The following is an 18,195-nucleotide window of genomic DNA, read 5'->3' as shown; positions in this document are numbered from 1 at the left end:
TCCAGGGCTCCATTGGAGACCTTTGTGGAATATCACAGTCCTCCACTCATCCTCCACATCCAAGAGGTTACCAATGCTGTATTCTTTAAGGTACACAATTCAATGAGATGCTGAGGAAAGCAAAGAAGATGTTAAGACACACAATTACACCCAGTTCTGCCTGGATGAAGCCAGCCAGGCTGCCAGAGCAATGGAACTTGCAGCGATCTCCAGCTTCCCACAGGTGCAGGGTGCCATCGACTGCACACATGTGACATTAAGAGCTCCCTGGCAGCAGCCACAACAATTCATCAATAGAAAAGGCTTCTACTCTCTCAACATGCAGCTGATCTGTGATCACCAAAAGCAGATTGTGCAGGTTTGTGTGAAATGCCCTGGGCAATCACACAACTCGCAGGCGCCACAGATTTTCAAGGGCCCTCAGCACATTCAGTCAAAGGCTACCCCCAAAAGACATGACTAATGACGCCCATTTGGCTCACTCCACGACATACTCCTTGACTGAGCAGACCCCTGGCATGTTGAAGATGCGTTTCTGATGTCTGAACCAGTCAGGCAGCGCTCTCTAGCACTCTCCCCAGAGGATGAGCCCCATCATCATGGTTTGCTGCACTCTGCACAACCGGGTGCTCCAAAGATGGGGATGTGTTGCCAGATAGAGAGATGAAGGAGATACACATCTCTTATGATGAGGAGGATGTCGAGAGGTATGAGCTTGATGAAGGCGAGGATGTTGAGGCTCCTGGGACAGAGGCCATGGCATGGGCCAGACATTGCAGACATGCTTGTGAGATCTTTATAGCCACAATGTTCCTGGGCGATGATTATGAATAGCTCATACGAGTCTCTATCACCTGTGCCCTCCATGCAGGCTCGACATTAACATCTTCATTGCTATCCTCAGCATCTCAATGAAGGACATCAATCTCGGAGTGCGTAGCCATGATGTGTGATGATGGCCTCATTCTTGGAAGGCTAGGCAGTCATTGGAGCACTTGGCTCCAGAGCATTCTGTTATGCGCTAAGAACTCCACCAGTGTGCACTGTGAAGAGATTAGACATGGTGCAGTCTTTTCAAGTATCACACCAACATTTCACTGTCTATGGCAGCCTTCAGCAGGCAGGAGCAGCACTGCAAACCTCAGTGCACTCATGGTAGTATGCCTGGAGTGTTGCAAGGTGCCTCAAGGAGGACAATCATCTTCTTGTGTTCTTGTGTTCTTGTGTGGGCAATCTGAATCCAAACTGCAGCATCTCTCCACAGGCCATCCCTCATGCAAAAATAATGTTCTGGCCTCATCCTCATACTGAGTCACCAGAATGAGATTGTTCTTTAGGACGCTGTGATCTGTCACTCTCAGTCATGGAGTCAGGTCACCTTTGTGTGCACAGAGAGGGCTTCAGCAGCACCATCGTCTGATTTTTGACAAGCATTCATGACCCAGCCTTTGATTGGAACTTCCCAAGTTCATGTCCAGCATTGCCTTCGGCATATGGATGTGAGGTAGACCAGTAAATGTCGACACTGCAAGTAATGCATTAGGCATTATTTAGTAATTCCTTGATAATAAAGAGCAAAAGTAAGAATATACGGATCATTCTCAGGATGGCAGGCTATTACTAGTGGGATACAGCACGGGTCAGTGCTAGGTCCACAATTGTTCACAATCTATATAAATTATTAGATGTGGGGGACAATTATTTTTAAATTTGCTGATGACACCAAACCAGGTAGGAATGTAAGTTGTGAGGAGGATGCAAGGAGTCTTCAAGAGGACTTAGACAGGCTAAGTGAATGAGCTAGAGCATGGCAGATGGAATAAAGCATGAATAAGAGTGAAGTTATTCACTTTGGTAGAAAAAAAGAAAGGCAGAATATTTCTTAAATGGTGAGATTGGGAAGTGCAGGTATCCAAAGGACCTGGGTGTCCTTGTTTATGAATTGCTAAAAGTTAGCATGTAGGTGTAGCAAGCAATTATGAAGGCAAATGTTGGCCTTCATTGCAAGGGGATTTGAATACAGGAGTAAAGATGTCTTGCCGCGGTTGGATAGCGCCTTGGTGAGACCTCACCTGAAGAATTGAGTACAGTTTTGGTCCTCTTATCTAAGGAGGAATATACTTGCCATAAAGGGAGTCAACAGAGGTTCATCAGATTAATCCCTGGAATGGTGGGATTGTTTTATCTGGAGATATTGGGGAGACTCAATAGAGTCTCTCCCTAGAGTTTTGAAGAATGAGGGGTGACTTCATTGAAACTTACAGATTTCTTGCAGGGCATGCCAGGGTGAATGTGCATAAGATGTTTCCCCTGGTTGGTGAGTCTAAAACCAGGGGACATAATCCCAGAATAAGGGGTAGGCCATTTAAAACTGAGATGAGGAGGAATTTCTTCTGGTGAATCTTTGAAATTCTCTACCCCAGAGGCCTGTGGAAGCTTAGTCATTGAGCATCAAAACAGGAATCGATAGATTTCTGGAGATGACATCAAGGGATATGGAGATAATGCAGGAAAGAAGCTTTGAGGTAGGTGATCAGCTATGATCTAACTGAATGATGGAGCAGAGTCGACGGGCTGAGTGCCCTACTCCTGTTCCTATATTCCTATGAGCCCACATCAGATGTACTAGAGGTTTGCTCTGATTCCATCTGCTCTAATCCACATTTGCATTCCAGCAGTTTCAGATATGCCTAAGGAAGCCTAGGACACTGATGGCACTGTCAAGACCAGGTAACCATGTCGATTGCCCATCGGAGAGCTGGCTCAGGGATTCTGTCAAGCCACACTAGCCAGACCTTCAGGTGCAAACCAGCATCCTCTCATTTAATAGTCCAGCATCATGATCCTAGACAGGCACCTCTAATCTTGCATTCTCGTGGCTGTCCAGCAGACATTTCAGAGATCACCAAGTGCTAGCTAGGCCCATAGCTCTGCATCATGCAGGTGGAGAGTGGGAACTACTATAGGGGTGCTGTCTAGCTATACACACGTTCACGATGTCACACTGCTCAATATTTTTTCATCTTCCTAACCCTTCCGCTATGTCTAGCTGCTTCCTTGGCATCCACAGCAGAGTTGGAGGCAGCCTGCTGACTGCTATACCCTGTTGTCTATGATGACCTCGGCGGGTGTCTTCTGGAGGGCTGAGGCCCAGAAGGTCCTAGTCTGCTTTGGGTCTCCTGCTATGCACCCTCCTCGGCCTGAGCAGCTGGAGTTGCTGGGTCACAGGCAGAAAGAACTTAGAGTGGCTGGACAACTGAGGAGAGTCCTGGGTGGACTGCCCTAGGATGTCTGGCTGATACCCCCATTCCCTGTGAGTGCCCGAGGGCCCCTCCCTAAGTCCTTGAGGAGAAGGGACTCACGGAGGGAGATTGAGGTGCCCACACACCCCTTTGCATAGCCACTGATGGATCCTACTCGTGGCTATAGTGACGGTTCGAGTGCATATCTGGCACAAACTGCTGAACCAAGGTCTTCATGGCAGTTGCCGCCCTTCCAAAGGTGACCTCGATGAGCTGACATGTCAGTGCCAGGACATCAGACAGAAAGTGGACAAATTCCTCCATCCTCCGTTCTAATCTGCTGATACCCTCTGACAACCCTGCCTGCTGTACCCCTGCCTGTCTTGGAGCTCCAACATCTCTGTGACTGCTGATTCCAGAGGCTCATCATCAGACTCGGACTCAGCAGGAGCCTGGCCTCCAGCAGTTCTCCATGTGCCGGCGTTCTTGGCCGTCACTGCCTCCGCCTTCTGTGGAGCCGAATCTGTGCTGTGCTGACCAGATGGTGACCCTGAGCCTGCTCTAAAACTAGGTCCCACCAAGATGTGTGTCTTGGCACTGATGGAGAGTGCAGGTAAACACACAGACGGCTCCGCATCTAGTGGGTTATCAGAATCCTCATCCAAGGTGTTCTGGGGGCTGGGGCTGATAGACTGGCTGGTAGTGTGTCTCCTCCTTTTCTTGCAGGTGGCTGTAATAGAGAGGAGATTATTAGTAGTTGACTGGATACTCATCTACATTAAAGAGCATGTACAATTTCAGTGGGTGGGTGAAGACTAGTGGGTGGGACCTCACTGGCTTGTTGGGAGATGTCAATCTCACCTTTGGCGCAGTAATGGTCCCTGTCCTCACCAGGCATTGTTGTCACCAGATTAAAACGGAGTATGCAGGAAGCCATCCACATTCTGTCTGATGTTGTGGCACTGACATGCCAGTGCATTGAGGTCACCATCAGAAGGGTGGCGACTGCCATGGAGACCTTGGTCCAGCAGTTGGTGCTGGATATCTGCTCAGGCCTGCAAACCATCACTATTGCCTTGAGTGATGCTCTGCAAAAGGGGGTGGGCACTTCAATCTCCCTCCAGGAGCCCCTTCTCCTCAAAAGTGGTGAGTCGCTTGAGCTCCAGCATCCCTCCTCCTGTCTGGGATCTCTCTGTTGTTGTGGGCGATCTTGTCCTGCATAAAGAGAGATGGACAGACTGTGAGCAGGATGGATGCCAAAGCAAGTAATAAGCATGCCTGCTTTCGGTGGGTGCTGAGTAGACTGATGTAAGGACTGAAGATGCGACTTGTACAGGATATGACAAGAAATTAAGATTTAAAAGTATGTGTGAGAGAATCTGTGATGATGTCCCTTGTGCTGGTAGTGTGTGAATGCCTGATGGCCTTATGAGAGTGTGAATTGAGAGTGAGGACATGGTTGACTTACCCTGGTGCAGCAGATGAGATCATTCATACTTTTTCTGCACTGGATAGTGGTCCTCTTCTGAGGACCGCAGGTACTGACTGCCCTGGTGACATCCTCCCAAGTCTTGGTGGTGAGATTGGTGGACCTCCAGTTTCTATCGTGGGGATAAAAGATCTCCCGTTGGTCCTTGACTAATTGAAGGATTGCCGACAGTCCCTTGTTGCTGACCTAGGCCTGCAGCGCTTGTCTCCTCTGGGGGCCATTCTGGTGCTCGTCACAACAAGTCCTGGGCTGCAGAAAGTGAATGTCTGCATGGGTGCCATTTAAACATGTCACCCAGAAATATTACCCAATGAAGTAACAGCAGGATGGATGATTCCCAGTCCATCCCGCCACGAGATACAATGTGCTGCTCATTCATGCATACGTAATGAGGCGAAAATGAACAATTTGGCACAGCAACTAACCACCCCAGCCAACGGAAGCCGTGTCAACTTTCCTGTCCACCATAGTCTCCGGAGCGGAAAATGTTACCTTTTAGATTCTCCTCACAACTTGCTTTCCTACCTATTTTTGGTTCATCAGTAAATTTGGCTATAATGCAGTTGGTTCTATCATCCAAGTCATTAATATGGATTGTAAATAGATGAGGCCCCAGCAGTGATCCCTGCAGCACTGTATGGTTACAGTTTGCCAATCTGAAAAAGCCCCATTTATCCCAACTCTATTTTTCCTGTTTATTAGCCAATCCTCTACCCATGCTAATATGTCACCTCAATGCCACCTCTGTGGTAACATTTGATGTGGCACCTTATCAAAGGCCTTTTAGAAATCCAATTACGCTACATCTATTGGTTCCCCTTTATCCGCCCTGTTTGTCATATCTCAAAGAACAATAATAAATTTGTCAAACATGATTTCCCTTTCATAAAACCATGTTGACTCAACTTAATTGTAAAATGATTTTCAAAATGTCCTGTTACTACTTCCTTAATAATGGAATCTCACATTTCCCAATGACAGATGTTAGACTAACTGACCTGTGGATTCCTGCTTTCTGTCTCCCTCCTTTCTTGAACAGAAGTGCTACATTTGCAGTTTTCCAATTCGCTGGGATCATTCCAGAATCTAGAGAATTTTGGAAGGGATTACCACCAATGCATCCACTATCTCTGCAGCCATTTCTTTTAGGATGCAGGGCATCAGACCCAAGAGACTTGTCAGCCTTAAGTCCCATTAGTATTCCCAGTGCTTTTTCTCTAGTGGTCAAGATTGTTTTAAGTTCCTTCCTCCATTTTGTCTGTTGATTGTCTACTATTCTTCAACTTTTCCTTCCTTCCTGTCCTTCTGAAATGTCAAATGACTTTGAATATTCAGATCTCAGCCGTGGTCACCTTGTAGCCATGTCTCTGTAGTGGTTCATGCCATACTCATTTATTTCAATTTGTGCTATCAATTCATCCATCTTTTTCTGAAGGCTGTGAGCATCCAGATAAGGAGTTTTTAATTCTGTCTTTTTACTATTCCTTCCTACTCTGTCTTTATTTGTTGTGCACTCTTATTTTTGTACACTCTGTGCCTGCCTGTCTTCCCTCATGTGAACTCTGCCCCTCACCATTTAGATTAAAGCCTTCAATACTACTCTATTTGCACAAGTCACCAGGGCCCTGGTCCCAGCATGGTTCAGATGAAGACTACCCCGATGGTACAGTTCCCTCTTTTTCCAGTATTGGTGTCAGTGCCATATGAATCGAAACTCACTTCGCCAGCAACTGTCTTTGAGGCACACATTCAACTCCTTAGGCTTATTTAACCTCTGCCAATTTGCTCCTGGCTCAGGTAATAATCCAAAGATTATTAGCTTTCTGGTTCTGCTTTTTTAATTTAGCTCCTAGCAGGGAGCTATGATGTTATGCTAAATATTTCCTTAGCAGAACTTATTTCTTAGTTGTCCTTATGTCATTGGTACCAACATCAACCATGACAACTTGATCTTTCCCCTCCCTCTCCAAGTTCCTCTCTAGCCCAGTGATGATGATCTTAATCCTGGCATGGGCAGGCAACCCAGCCTTCGGGGCACATAAATTCAGCTGCAGAGAACCATATCCAACCCCTTAACTACTGTTCCCTGCTACAACTACATTCATTTTAACTCCCCCAATTGAAAGTCCACTTGCACCATTGTGCTATGGTCAGTTTTTTCATCCTTCCTGCAGGGCTTTCTCTCATCCACACAAGCTGCAAAAACCTCAAACCTGTTGTACAAGTGCAAGGGCTGAGGTTCCTTCAATCTGGATCTCCATACCTGCCTCACTTGCAATCACACCCTCCTGTCCCTAACCACGGCCAAATCCGAAGTCTAAGGGGTGTGACTGCGTCCTGGAACAAGCAGTAGAGGTGACTTTTCCCCTTTCCTGATGCATTGCAGTGTCTAAAGTTCAGACTCCAGCTCATCAGCTCTGAGCTGAAGCTCCTTGGACTGCTGACACTTCCTGCAGATGTGGTTGCCATGGATCACACTGGCATCCAGCTGTTCCCACATTCTATAGCTGCAACATATCATCTGTCCTGCCATCTTTTTTGAGTTTAGTTTCAAGCTCAGCAATTATTTTTGGTTATGTTAAGTAGTTTAGTTATTTAATTTATTTATTATTTTATTTAATAAACTTAATGCAATATTTATATTTTCCCTATACCAAATAAACTTTCAGCTCCAATTAATTAATGCCTCAAGTCCTACTCTGTTCTTATACTCTTATCCATACACTTCCTATTATATTTACCCAACTGAAATTTTTAATTTCTAAGCATAGAGTTTAGAGAGAGAAGAGGAGGAACAATACACACCAACCAGCCACTTATATACTTCTCTTTGATGTCACACTAAGATTTTTTTCAAATGTGTACCTGCTAGCTCTTTTATGTTCCCCGCTGGTCTTGCTCGTTCTCATGCAGTATATATATTTTCCTTTTGTATGTCCCTTTGATTTGGGTCATTCATAGCTATTGAATCTCAATTCCCCTGTTAGCATGATTGGTTGGTTTCAAAGCAGCTTTCTTTGGGTAACCATTTTCTTTCAAATTTTCAGCAAAGATCTCCAAGCAGGGTGAGATGTTACTCTATGCTCCAGTATCAAGCTTCAGCTTCAGATTTATAGCTGTGGTCTTATTTCTCACCTTCTTCCTGAACTGAATAGTTGTGCGAATCCATTTTTCTGGAAACTGTCAGATCCAGATATTTCATGCAATTGGACGGCTCCTACGTCCACTGTGTCTTCAAATTGATCATCATCTTCCAGTGTATAGGTGTTTTGACTTCTTTACTTTTCATGCTTTATGGTGCTCTGCCTCTAGCGACTCCTTAGCTATCTTGGTGATGAGAAACCATCTTCTTTCTTTGTTCTGCACATCTTTTCCTAATGATTAGGCTTTACAAATGCTTTGCAGTTTGATCCTTATGCCAAGCATTTCATTTTGTCTGTGAATTCATGTGGCCATCCACAGCTCTTGAACAACTTTCTCTCTGTCTGATGTGCATTCTTTTGCTGCTGTTTCACTGCACCAACTCGGCTGCTTTTCTCTAGACTTAACTGAAGGCTAGCTGTTAGGGTAGCCAAGGCTTCTTGTGGCCTAGCAGTGCCTATAGCCGGTTATATTGTGCGCGTGTCTTTTACAATCAATTCCCTTTGTACTGCAGGGTGTGCAGAGCTTCAAATGAGCTGATCTAGCAGAATTTCATCCATTTCTTTATATTTACATTTGCTGGCTACATTTCTCAATCCTATTAAGAAATTGTCAACAGATTCACCTGGTTCTTGCCTCAGGCTTTGAAATTCACATTGGTGAATCCGAGGTCTTTTTTTTACTTTGGCTGGAGATGTGTGCTGCATTTTTCAAAACTTTTGTCTGGGTTTTTATTGTTGTTCTCACTGGTATCCCAGCAATTGCCCACAAAAGGATTTAACTGACTTTCCTCTTCATGAGTGCCCAATTAGAAAGCTACTAAATGTCAATCTGCTCTTTTGTTAAAAATTCTCAAATGCCTCTAGATATCATTAGCCTCACAATTCACCCTGGGCTGTAGCTATGTGTTCATTACTGCAGCAGTGGTCATTTGATTTATGCATGCTTCACTCAGTTTTTCTTTCACTTTGGCACAAATTCAGATTGATTTTTCTCAATTTAATTCAGCATTTATTTCATTTAAAATGCTTGGGTTTTACTCACACCACCTGCTGCCACCATGTTATGTCTTGTGGTTCCCAGATTGGTGAAGTAATCATTCTTTTCATTGAATGTATTTCTTGTTGCTCCCCACGTGGCTGGGAGACAGAAATATTGTTGCTCTGATGTACTGACTGTGGTGCTGCGGTGGGTGATGTGGCACTCTGGATAGACATGAATACAGAATCACAGAATTGTTACAGCGTAGAAGGAGGCCATTTGGCCCATTGCATCTGCAGTGGCTTTCCAAATGAACATTATGATTCATTACAACATAGTTCCTAAATCATATTGGAATAACATAATATTACAGAGGAGACGTGGTGACGATAGAAGGTGAGAAAATTGGAAATGAAATAAAAATAAATGAGGCATTTAAAAGTGAAAAAGAAGGAGGCCATTCAAGTCTATCTAACTCATCATTCTATTAAAATCTATGCTCCCCACATCACAGCATCTAATTGCCTCCTGAATGCTGCTGAAACTTCTGTTCCATTAATTTGCCCAGGACATTAATGTACAGAATGTCAAACATTTCAAGAGGGCAGTTCACCACCATCTTCTCAAGGGCAATTAGAGATGGGCAATAAATGATGGCCTAGCCAGCGACACCCACATCCCGTAAATACATTTTAAAACAAACATGAAGACATATTTCCCGGCATAATCTCAAATGTGATTTTTGATGAAGGAAATGTTAATATCCCTGTATTTTTAAGTAAAAGAGAACTTAATGGAGACAAAAAAGGCACAGCTTACCACAAAGCAATGTTTTCTTAAAGTTAATTGCTTGTGAACATAGCAGGCAGGTAGAATACACAGGAACTGAATACAAGTGTCAAATCAAAGTCATTACATTTTTGGAACAGGACGTACTGTCAGCTTTGATAAAACTCCAGGCCTCATTCTCACTGCAGAAGCATTAAGGAGCTGCACATAAATAAAGCTTTTGCTTTTCTATGAAACACATGTCTGATTTATATCTGACAAATTGTATCTGATTTTATTTTTAGCAGCTGCAGAAATAATCTTTTTCTCTGAGGATCCTTTCAGATGCCTATCCATGAGTGTATCAACTCGACCTTCTGAGTCTATATTTAGGATTGACGTAGTGAAGGAGTGATGTTAATGCTGATGGCATAAAAATTATACACTCGGGTAATGGCAAAATTACTGCAAAAAAGGAGGCTTTGCTCTCCGTATCCTCAATGTAAAGTCCTTCATCTTATCTACCAGTAAAATAACAAAGTGATTTTCATGTTGACTTGTCAAATACTCCTTCAGATCTCAACTTAAACAGCAACCAGCAAAAGGAATTTCACATCAGAAATGCAGTGTAACTTGCAAAACCTTCAAAAGAAAAGTAGCATCATGTGTATTAAAATCTGTTTGTGTCATTTACAGTGATGGCTTAGAAGCATAGAATCATAGAATAATAGATGACAGAAGGAAGCCAATGAGGCCATCTTGCCTGTGCTGGTTCTTTGGTAAAGCTGTTAATCCCACTCCCCTGCTCATTCCCCATATCCCTGTATTTTTTGTTGCCAATCCCCTCTTGAAAGTTACTGCTGAATCTTTTTCCACCTCCCTTGCAGGCACTCCAGTTCACAAAAACTCACTGTTAAAAAGTGTTTCCTCCCACTGCCTCGGATTCTTTTTCCAATCAGCTTAAATCACCTAATGCAGGCCATTTCCATCTGTTTATGAACTTGTGTGGTTGTCCACAGCTCTTGAACGGCTTTCTCTCTGTCTAGTGTGCAACCCTTTTGTTGCTGTTTTAATACCTCAACCCTGCTGCTTCTCCCTTGACTTTACCGAGGCTAGCCATTTGGGTAGTCAGCATCTTCATTTATCTTCACGTGGCTTCATTTTTTAAAATTCATTTACGGGATGTGGGCTTTGCTGGCTGGGCCAGCATTAATTGTTCATGCCTTGTTGCCCTTGAGAAGGTGTTGAGCTACCTCCTTGAACCATTGCAGTCTCTGCAGGGTAGGTACACCCACAGTGCTGTTAGGGAGGGAGTTCCAGGATTTTGACCCAGCGACAATGAAGGAACGGCGATATAGTTCCAAGTCATGATGGTGTGTGGCCTGGAGGGGAACTTCTGGGCGGTGGTGTTCCCACGTATCATGTGCAGCAGTATCCACAGCCTGCAATATTGTGTCCTCAGGTTACCGACTCTTCAGTCACTTGAAAATGGCATACATGACACGCAGGCACTCTTCGGATGGTAAGTGCGTCAATCACCATTTTTTTTGAAGGGGCTAGTTGCACATGCACATGCCTAATGACCACTGGCAGTGTGGAAAGCAGGCAGATCATGACATCAATCACGCTGATTTGACACCAGCACTGCCACTTTGGAGCTCTGCACTGTGGCCTATGTGCTCTCTCAATCTTGCAGAGCTGAACACATTAAACAGAGGCACCCCTACTAGCCTGTGTACTTTGACATAATCTGATTGAGAATAGGTAAGAGGATATTTAACATTTATTATTGTTTATCTTATGATGACAGCCTGATCTTGATGAAACATCTTCCATCACAGCTGAGAATGTTTGTGCTTCTCTGAGAAAACGCATTGATGGACACTGGATTTTGAAATGGGTATCAATACTTGGGATAGAATTTAATGAATCACAACTAGGATAATTGTGAGAAAGGGATCTGAGCTATGATGATGGGCTCACAGACTAGACTTGTTGGGAAGGGGCTTTAAATTACCTTAAAGCATATATAGGTGAAAGGAGATATTTGGCTTGGATAGAGAGGACAAAACATAAGAATGCAAGTACAAAATTATCAAAACTCAAACAAAGTTAGTTTACAAATCCCACCATGATTTTACTCCACACTATCCCTGCAATCTGCTCTTCCACCATCTGAGTCTGTCTCCTATTAACTTCCCTCCTGCTTTGACATTTTGATGGCAGAGCCTTCAGCTGCTTTACTCTCTAGAACTCTTCGCATTGCTACTTCTCTCCCTTTCTTTAGAGCTTCCCCAAAGCCTTTCTTTTCTAGAATGTTTTGCATCATCGCACAAACCTTTCTGTCACAATTCATCATCCATTTCTCATCTGTGAATTGTCTTGGGACATTTACAGGATTAAAGGCACCATAAAACGTAAATTGTTGTTGTTGCTGTAGAGATAGAAGCATTTCATTTTTTCATATTGTACTATTGGTTAAACTCACAGCAAAAAGCAGTTATTGCTAATTATTTATCAACTCTTTTTAAAAGAGGTTATTTAATTAAGAAAGAGATTGAAGGTTATAAGCATAAATATATATAAATAGACTAATCCAACTGAATTTTTTGATAAAGTAACAGAGAAGTTTGATCAAGGGAATGCACTTTGTTGTCTATAGGGATATTAAGATAACGTTTGACAAAGAACTGCATAAAAGGCTGGTTAACAGAATTGTGGCTCATGAACAGGAGTCAGTGTCAGCTTGGATAAAAAAAGATGGCTTAAGTGCAGAAAACAGGAAGTTGTGGTAAGTGATTATTTCTCAGACTGGAGGATGGTAGACAACGGTGCTCCACAAGACACTTGTGATAGGACCACTGCTTTTTTTGCTTTTTATATATGACTTGGATATTGAAAAACAGAGGAAAGTTTAAAATTCTGCCATTGATACCAAACTTGGGGCAGAATTTTCCCGTTGACGTGCGGGGGCGGGACCCGCATGCTGATGCATAAAATGACGGACGATGACGGTGGACAAGCATTCCTTTGTCACCGCGTGCCATCATGATAGTTCGTTGGGTGGGCGTGCATTGAGATCTGAAGCGCACCCACCATTAATTAACAGGCCAACTAAGGCCCTTAAGGCGCCAATCGACGACGATTTTTTGGCGCCCGTGCGATCTTTGGGTTGGCGCATGGGTGCAACAGACAGGCGGGTAGGACATATTTGTATAAAACTAATCCATGGGTGGGATAAGAGGGCTCAGTGGGGTCGTGAGTGTGCTCTGTCAAATATTGATTTTTTTCAAAGTTACTGATACTCGCCTGTGTGAACTGCAATACTTCAAAACACATACCAGTTGTTTGGTCTGGACTCACAACCTCCAGGTCAGCACCATGTAGTGAGGAAACTTTTTTGGGCCTGCAGGTTTCAGGAAGCCTTCCCTTAGCCTGGGAATGGGAGCTGAACTCTCTACTGGAGGCACCTCCTCTGAGGAGGAAGGGAGGGCTAGAAGCTGGGGGGAGGCCAGGAGAGCACATTCAACCTCCTGGGGAGCCACCTTTGGGAGGAGAGGCGCAGGCACAAGGGGTGCATGGCTAAGAGGTAGTCCAAGGCGGAAGGGGGCACAGAAGATGCCACTATCCTGCTGCCAGGGTATACAGGTGGCGAAGCAGCTACCTCAATTTGTCTGAGGTGCAGTGCCAAAGGAGGCTTCGTGTCTCGAGGGAGACAGTCAACTTTATCTGTCAGATGATTGGGCCTGAGATCTCCGCAAACTGTGTGGGACAACACCCAATTCCAGGTGCTATAGGTTGTACACACGTGGCCATCAAGGCGCTAGCAGGTGAGCCCGGTGCCTTAGGGCTTCCACTCTATGAACGTGCAGATAGTGTGTGAACACAGGTTGCTGATTCTACAAGTCTGTGCAAGGTACCCAGGCACCTTCCACGCTGCCTACATCCTCAGACACTCCCAGGTGCCGGCGCTCTTCAGTGCTCCAGCCCGGCTGGATGGATGGCTGCTGGGTGCCATGGGCTATCCCCTCAGAAGGTGGCTCATGACAACTCTCTGCCATCCAAGAACAGAAGCTGAGCAGCGGTACAATAAGAGTCACGCCTCCACGAGAGCTGTGGCGAATAGAGCCATTGGTCTTCTCAAGATGTGCTTCTGATGCCTGGACTGCTGGGGGGCGCACTCCAGTACCCCCAGATCATGTGTCACTGATAGTGGTTGCATGCTGCGCTCTCCACAATCTTGCACTGGAAAGGAGGGACGCAGTGGATGATGAAGACGCTGACACAGTGGCTGCAGCTGCACACGATGAGTCCAGCAGTGAGTCCGAGGATGAGCACACACACGGAAATGATGAGGGGGTAGATGCTGACCCGGGCATACCGCAGGGAGGCAGGGCTATCCAAGAGGTGTTAATCCAATGAACCTTCAGCTAGCACCCCACATATGGACCTCCAGGACAAACCTGGGCTGAAGGCTCCGTACTCGATACCTAAGTGCAAAATCTGCCTGGATAGGAACATTAACTAAGGGCCTTGTCAATAAAGCTGAATGTCCCACAAATTACTCACAACTTTATTGATAACCATCCACCTGCAGAAGAAAAGATGCACCATCAGCCATGATGCCATGTCTGAATTTAATATTACAACCAAAGGAACTGAAGAAAACAAAATGACAAAGGTATTAAAAATCACACCATCTCATAAAGACCTCATTGCGGGCCAACACAAAAGCAACAGTGATAAACCTGTTGTGAGCCTAAGGTGCCTTATGTTTGCATTTTCGGGTGCTACGTCTTGGTGTTGCCCCCTCGCTGGGAGTGGCATCAGAGACAGCCTGCTCACTCTGCTGTCCTGCTGGCCTCGATGACCTTGGTGGACATCCTCTGGCCTGTCAAGCCTGTGCTGGCCCCACCTGGGAGGGAGCTGCCAGTTCCACAGCTGGCATCTCCCCAGTCGTTGCAGCCTCATCAGATGCCATGGTCACTGGCAGAGGGGTGGAGGAGTTGCTGCCCTCATCCAGAGCACTCTGAGAGGAGCCCATAGAGATGACAGTCTGCTGCTGCGCCGAAGTGAAGCCGCTTCTGACCTCCCTGCTCACCGTGGATGAATGGGCACCGAGATGGGAAACTTGGTGCCCAGACCATCTCCCACACTGACACTGACCAGCTGAGGTCAATCCCAATGTGAGGGCTTGCTGGTCAAAGCACTGAAGCCCTGATTGGTCTCCTGGAGGAGGCTCTCTATGAGAGTCACCACTCTCCATGGAGGATGCAAGGCGGTTGGCCATGAGGCTCATTGCATCGGCGATAATCTATGTAGACTCCTCCCCCACGGAGAGCAAGCCAAGCATAGCCTCATGCATGTCCACTAGATGCTCCCGCACACTGGCCGTATTTCCTGCGTTTGCTGCATCGCGGACGACTCCAGAGGCACATCATCAGCCACCAACTAAACATATGCCTGGTGCCCTGCAGTCCTCTGACTGCTGGTGCCATGGGCATTCTCTATATCCATCAGCTCCTCCAGCAACAGTGAAATGCCCTCACCGCTGTGCCCTCGGTGTTCTAATTCCCACCGAGGTGCTAGTATCTGCGCTAGTGCCTGTCTGGCAGAGATGGTGTGATGCTGGTGAGTCTGTGACTTCAGGGCCCTCAGGTGTGAGAGGGGGTCCCTGCTGCTCCTCCTCCTGGCCCTGCTCCGCTGATGCTGAAAGGAAGAACAGGGACATTGGATTAGTTAATATGGAGGCATGGAGACAATGTCATTCTGCATCTCTGTCCCCCGGATCATTATGCGCTCATCCTTCCATAAGCAATGGTCAAGCCATGTTGCAAACTTCAATCACTGAACATTCAGCACTGCTGCTGGGAGAACAATAGTGACCTCAGTGCTGTGCAAACATACCCGTCCGTGGCACCCAGCCTCACTGACAGTGGTGGACCTGGGCGCATGGCGCCTCTCCAGATCTAGGGCTTCCTGCTGGAAGTGGCTGAGAATCAGCAAATGGGCCAAGCCGCCACCAGTCCTCATCCGCTCGGAGGCATTATGTGCATTCTTCTCCTGAAAGGGAGAGAAGAGCATTGATTAGTGCTACTTGTACCTGGAATCTCTTCGTGGATGGCCCACCCCAACCAGAGTGGGACATTGCAGGGCTCCAGTGCCTCCTCACTCTGCAGCTGCCAAACACTCACACAAAGATGCCAGACCTGTCGTCCCCTCACCCCAAAACAGTAATGTGGATCTCAGTGTACCACATGCTGCGGGGGCAGAACCCATCTCTTCACCACCCACTTCATGCCGTCAATGATTCAATGCAGTAACTACACTCAGACCTGGGGTGGGGGTGGGGGTGGGGGTGAGGTGGGGGGGGGGGGGCGTGCCAGGGGGAAAGCCTACCTGCTGGGTTAAGTGACCAATGCCACCATGGTACTCACCCTTCCCGAGCGCAACAGGTCGCTGAAACACTAGTGACTTTGGATCCAGGTGCATCGCACCACATCGTGGGAGCTCACCACCTCCACCAACTCCTCCCAGGCACGTTTGGTCATGTGGGGGGGGCCTCCTCCTCCCGTCCTGGAGCACATGGCCCTCCCACCATACTGCCAGCCCCTCGAGGAGGGCAGCAAGGTAATCGTCCAAAAAACAAGGGGCTCAGTGCCCCCCTGCCCTACCCTCCTGCCTGGCCTGCTCAGCAGCAGTGCTCTGGGGATCCCTTCCACTGGCCATGATCCACAGCCTTTGAAAAGCTGCAGCAGCTTTTTAAACAGGCCACCGGGTCGCCATTGGACCCGGTGGTCATCGCCGCCCGCCCACTCCTGCTGTCCTCGGGAGCCGTGACACACGCTGGGTGGGCCTTAATTGGCCCGTCCGTGTAAAATGGCGGCACGGACCCGAATGCAGGCAGCAATCGGGTCCGTGCCTGCCCATGCATGCTCCGCCTGCATGATAGGCAGAAAACTCTGCCCTTGGAGTCGTGGCAAACCGTAAGGATGATACAAATAAACTGCAAATAGACACAGATTGGCTGGTAGAATGGACAACAAGTGGAAGATGACATTTAATACAGAGAAGTGTGAGATAATGGGCGGAATCGTCCCAGATTAGCACAAATTGCAGCAATGGGCAGAAAAAAGGATGTTTTACCCGCCAGCCATAATAGCGGGTTTTCGCACCATATTGTCCCATTCCCGGCGTGTTCCACTTCATTAATAATGCATTCCTGGGAAAAATGCCAGCTCGCTGGCAAAGCGGCCTCTGATTCACCCGCTCTGCCATCACCTCATTTACCAATCTGACGTCATATTTAAAGGGCGCCCCCTGCACAGAGCTGGCACTCTCTTAGGCATCAGAAGCTGCTGAAAAGTCATGGCTCCAAAGGGAGGAAACATGCTGCCCCCAAATTTACCGACACCTCCCTTGGGTGCCTACAGGATGCTGTGGAGGTCCGCTGTGAAGTCCTCTAGCCCCACTCTGGACAAAGGCCAGCAAGCATGGTCACCAATCCAGCAAAGGAGGCCAATGCTGCCCAAAAGAGGGCAGCCATCGAGTGCTGAAAGAGGATGAATGATCGCCTCTGTTCCTCCAGAGTAAGTCACTCTTCTCATCACTCTCAATTTATACACTCACAAATCGATCATACATCCACACGTCCACAGGGATCTCAATCACTGTCAGTTCAAGGGACATCATCATTCACTCTCTCACACACACAATTTGCCCTGCAGATCATGTCCTTATCCCATCCATGGCACCACTCATCATCCACACATGCCAGGTATCTTCATCATCTGGCTTGGCAGGCGTCCTGCTTACACTCTCTCCATCTCTTTTCATGCAGGACAAGCTGGCACACAACAAGAGGGAGAGGTCACAGACTGGTGGAGGAATGCCTGAAATCAAGGTACTCACAGACTTAGAAAACAGAGCTACCCAGCTGGCCAGCAATGACCTGGACCAGTCCTGTGCTGATGGTGAGGTCGGCGGTACTCAACCAAGTGAGGATCCAGCAGTACAACATCCATTAGACAATCATGCTGTGAATCAGTTACCCTGTTCTGCAGTCACCTGCCTTTTCTAATTATCTCTCCTTGCTTTTGCAGCCACATCCAGGAAGCAGTCGAGGGGATCCACGGCCAAGGTCTTCAACTCAAGCCCCAAAGACACCTTAGAAGAAGAATCTGATGACAACCTAATTGAAGACCCATCACAGCACCATCACCCATCACCCTCCACCAGCTCAGAGACACACACCCTGGTGGGACCCAGTTCTATGGTAGCCTCAGGATCACAATCTGGTGAGCACATCGCACTCTGATCCATAGCTGGTGACGGCAGGGACTTCCGGGTTTCTGGCACTCAGAGGACTGCTGGAGGCCAGAAACTTGTTGAGTCTGAGTCAGACAAAGAGTCTCTGGGTTTAGTCATACCTCAGTTGCTGGAGCTGCAAAGGTAAGCTCGGGAACATCAGGAAGGGATGTCCGCCACGCTCATCAGATTGCAAGGCATGATGGAGGAGTCCTTCTGTCTTCAGGCTGAGATGATATTGCTGGCATGCCAACACACCGAAGTCAA

Source organism: Carcharodon carcharias, chromosome 1 (assembly GCF_017639515.1).
Source record: "Carcharodon carcharias isolate sCarCar2 chromosome 1, sCarCar2.pri, whole genome shotgun sequence".
Classification (NCBI taxonomy): Eukaryota; Metazoa; Chordata; class Chondrichthyes; order Lamniformes; family Lamnidae; genus Carcharodon; species Carcharodon carcharias.
The sequence above is the reverse complement of the archived record's forward strand: the minus strand, read 5'-3'. Positions refer to the sequence as shown.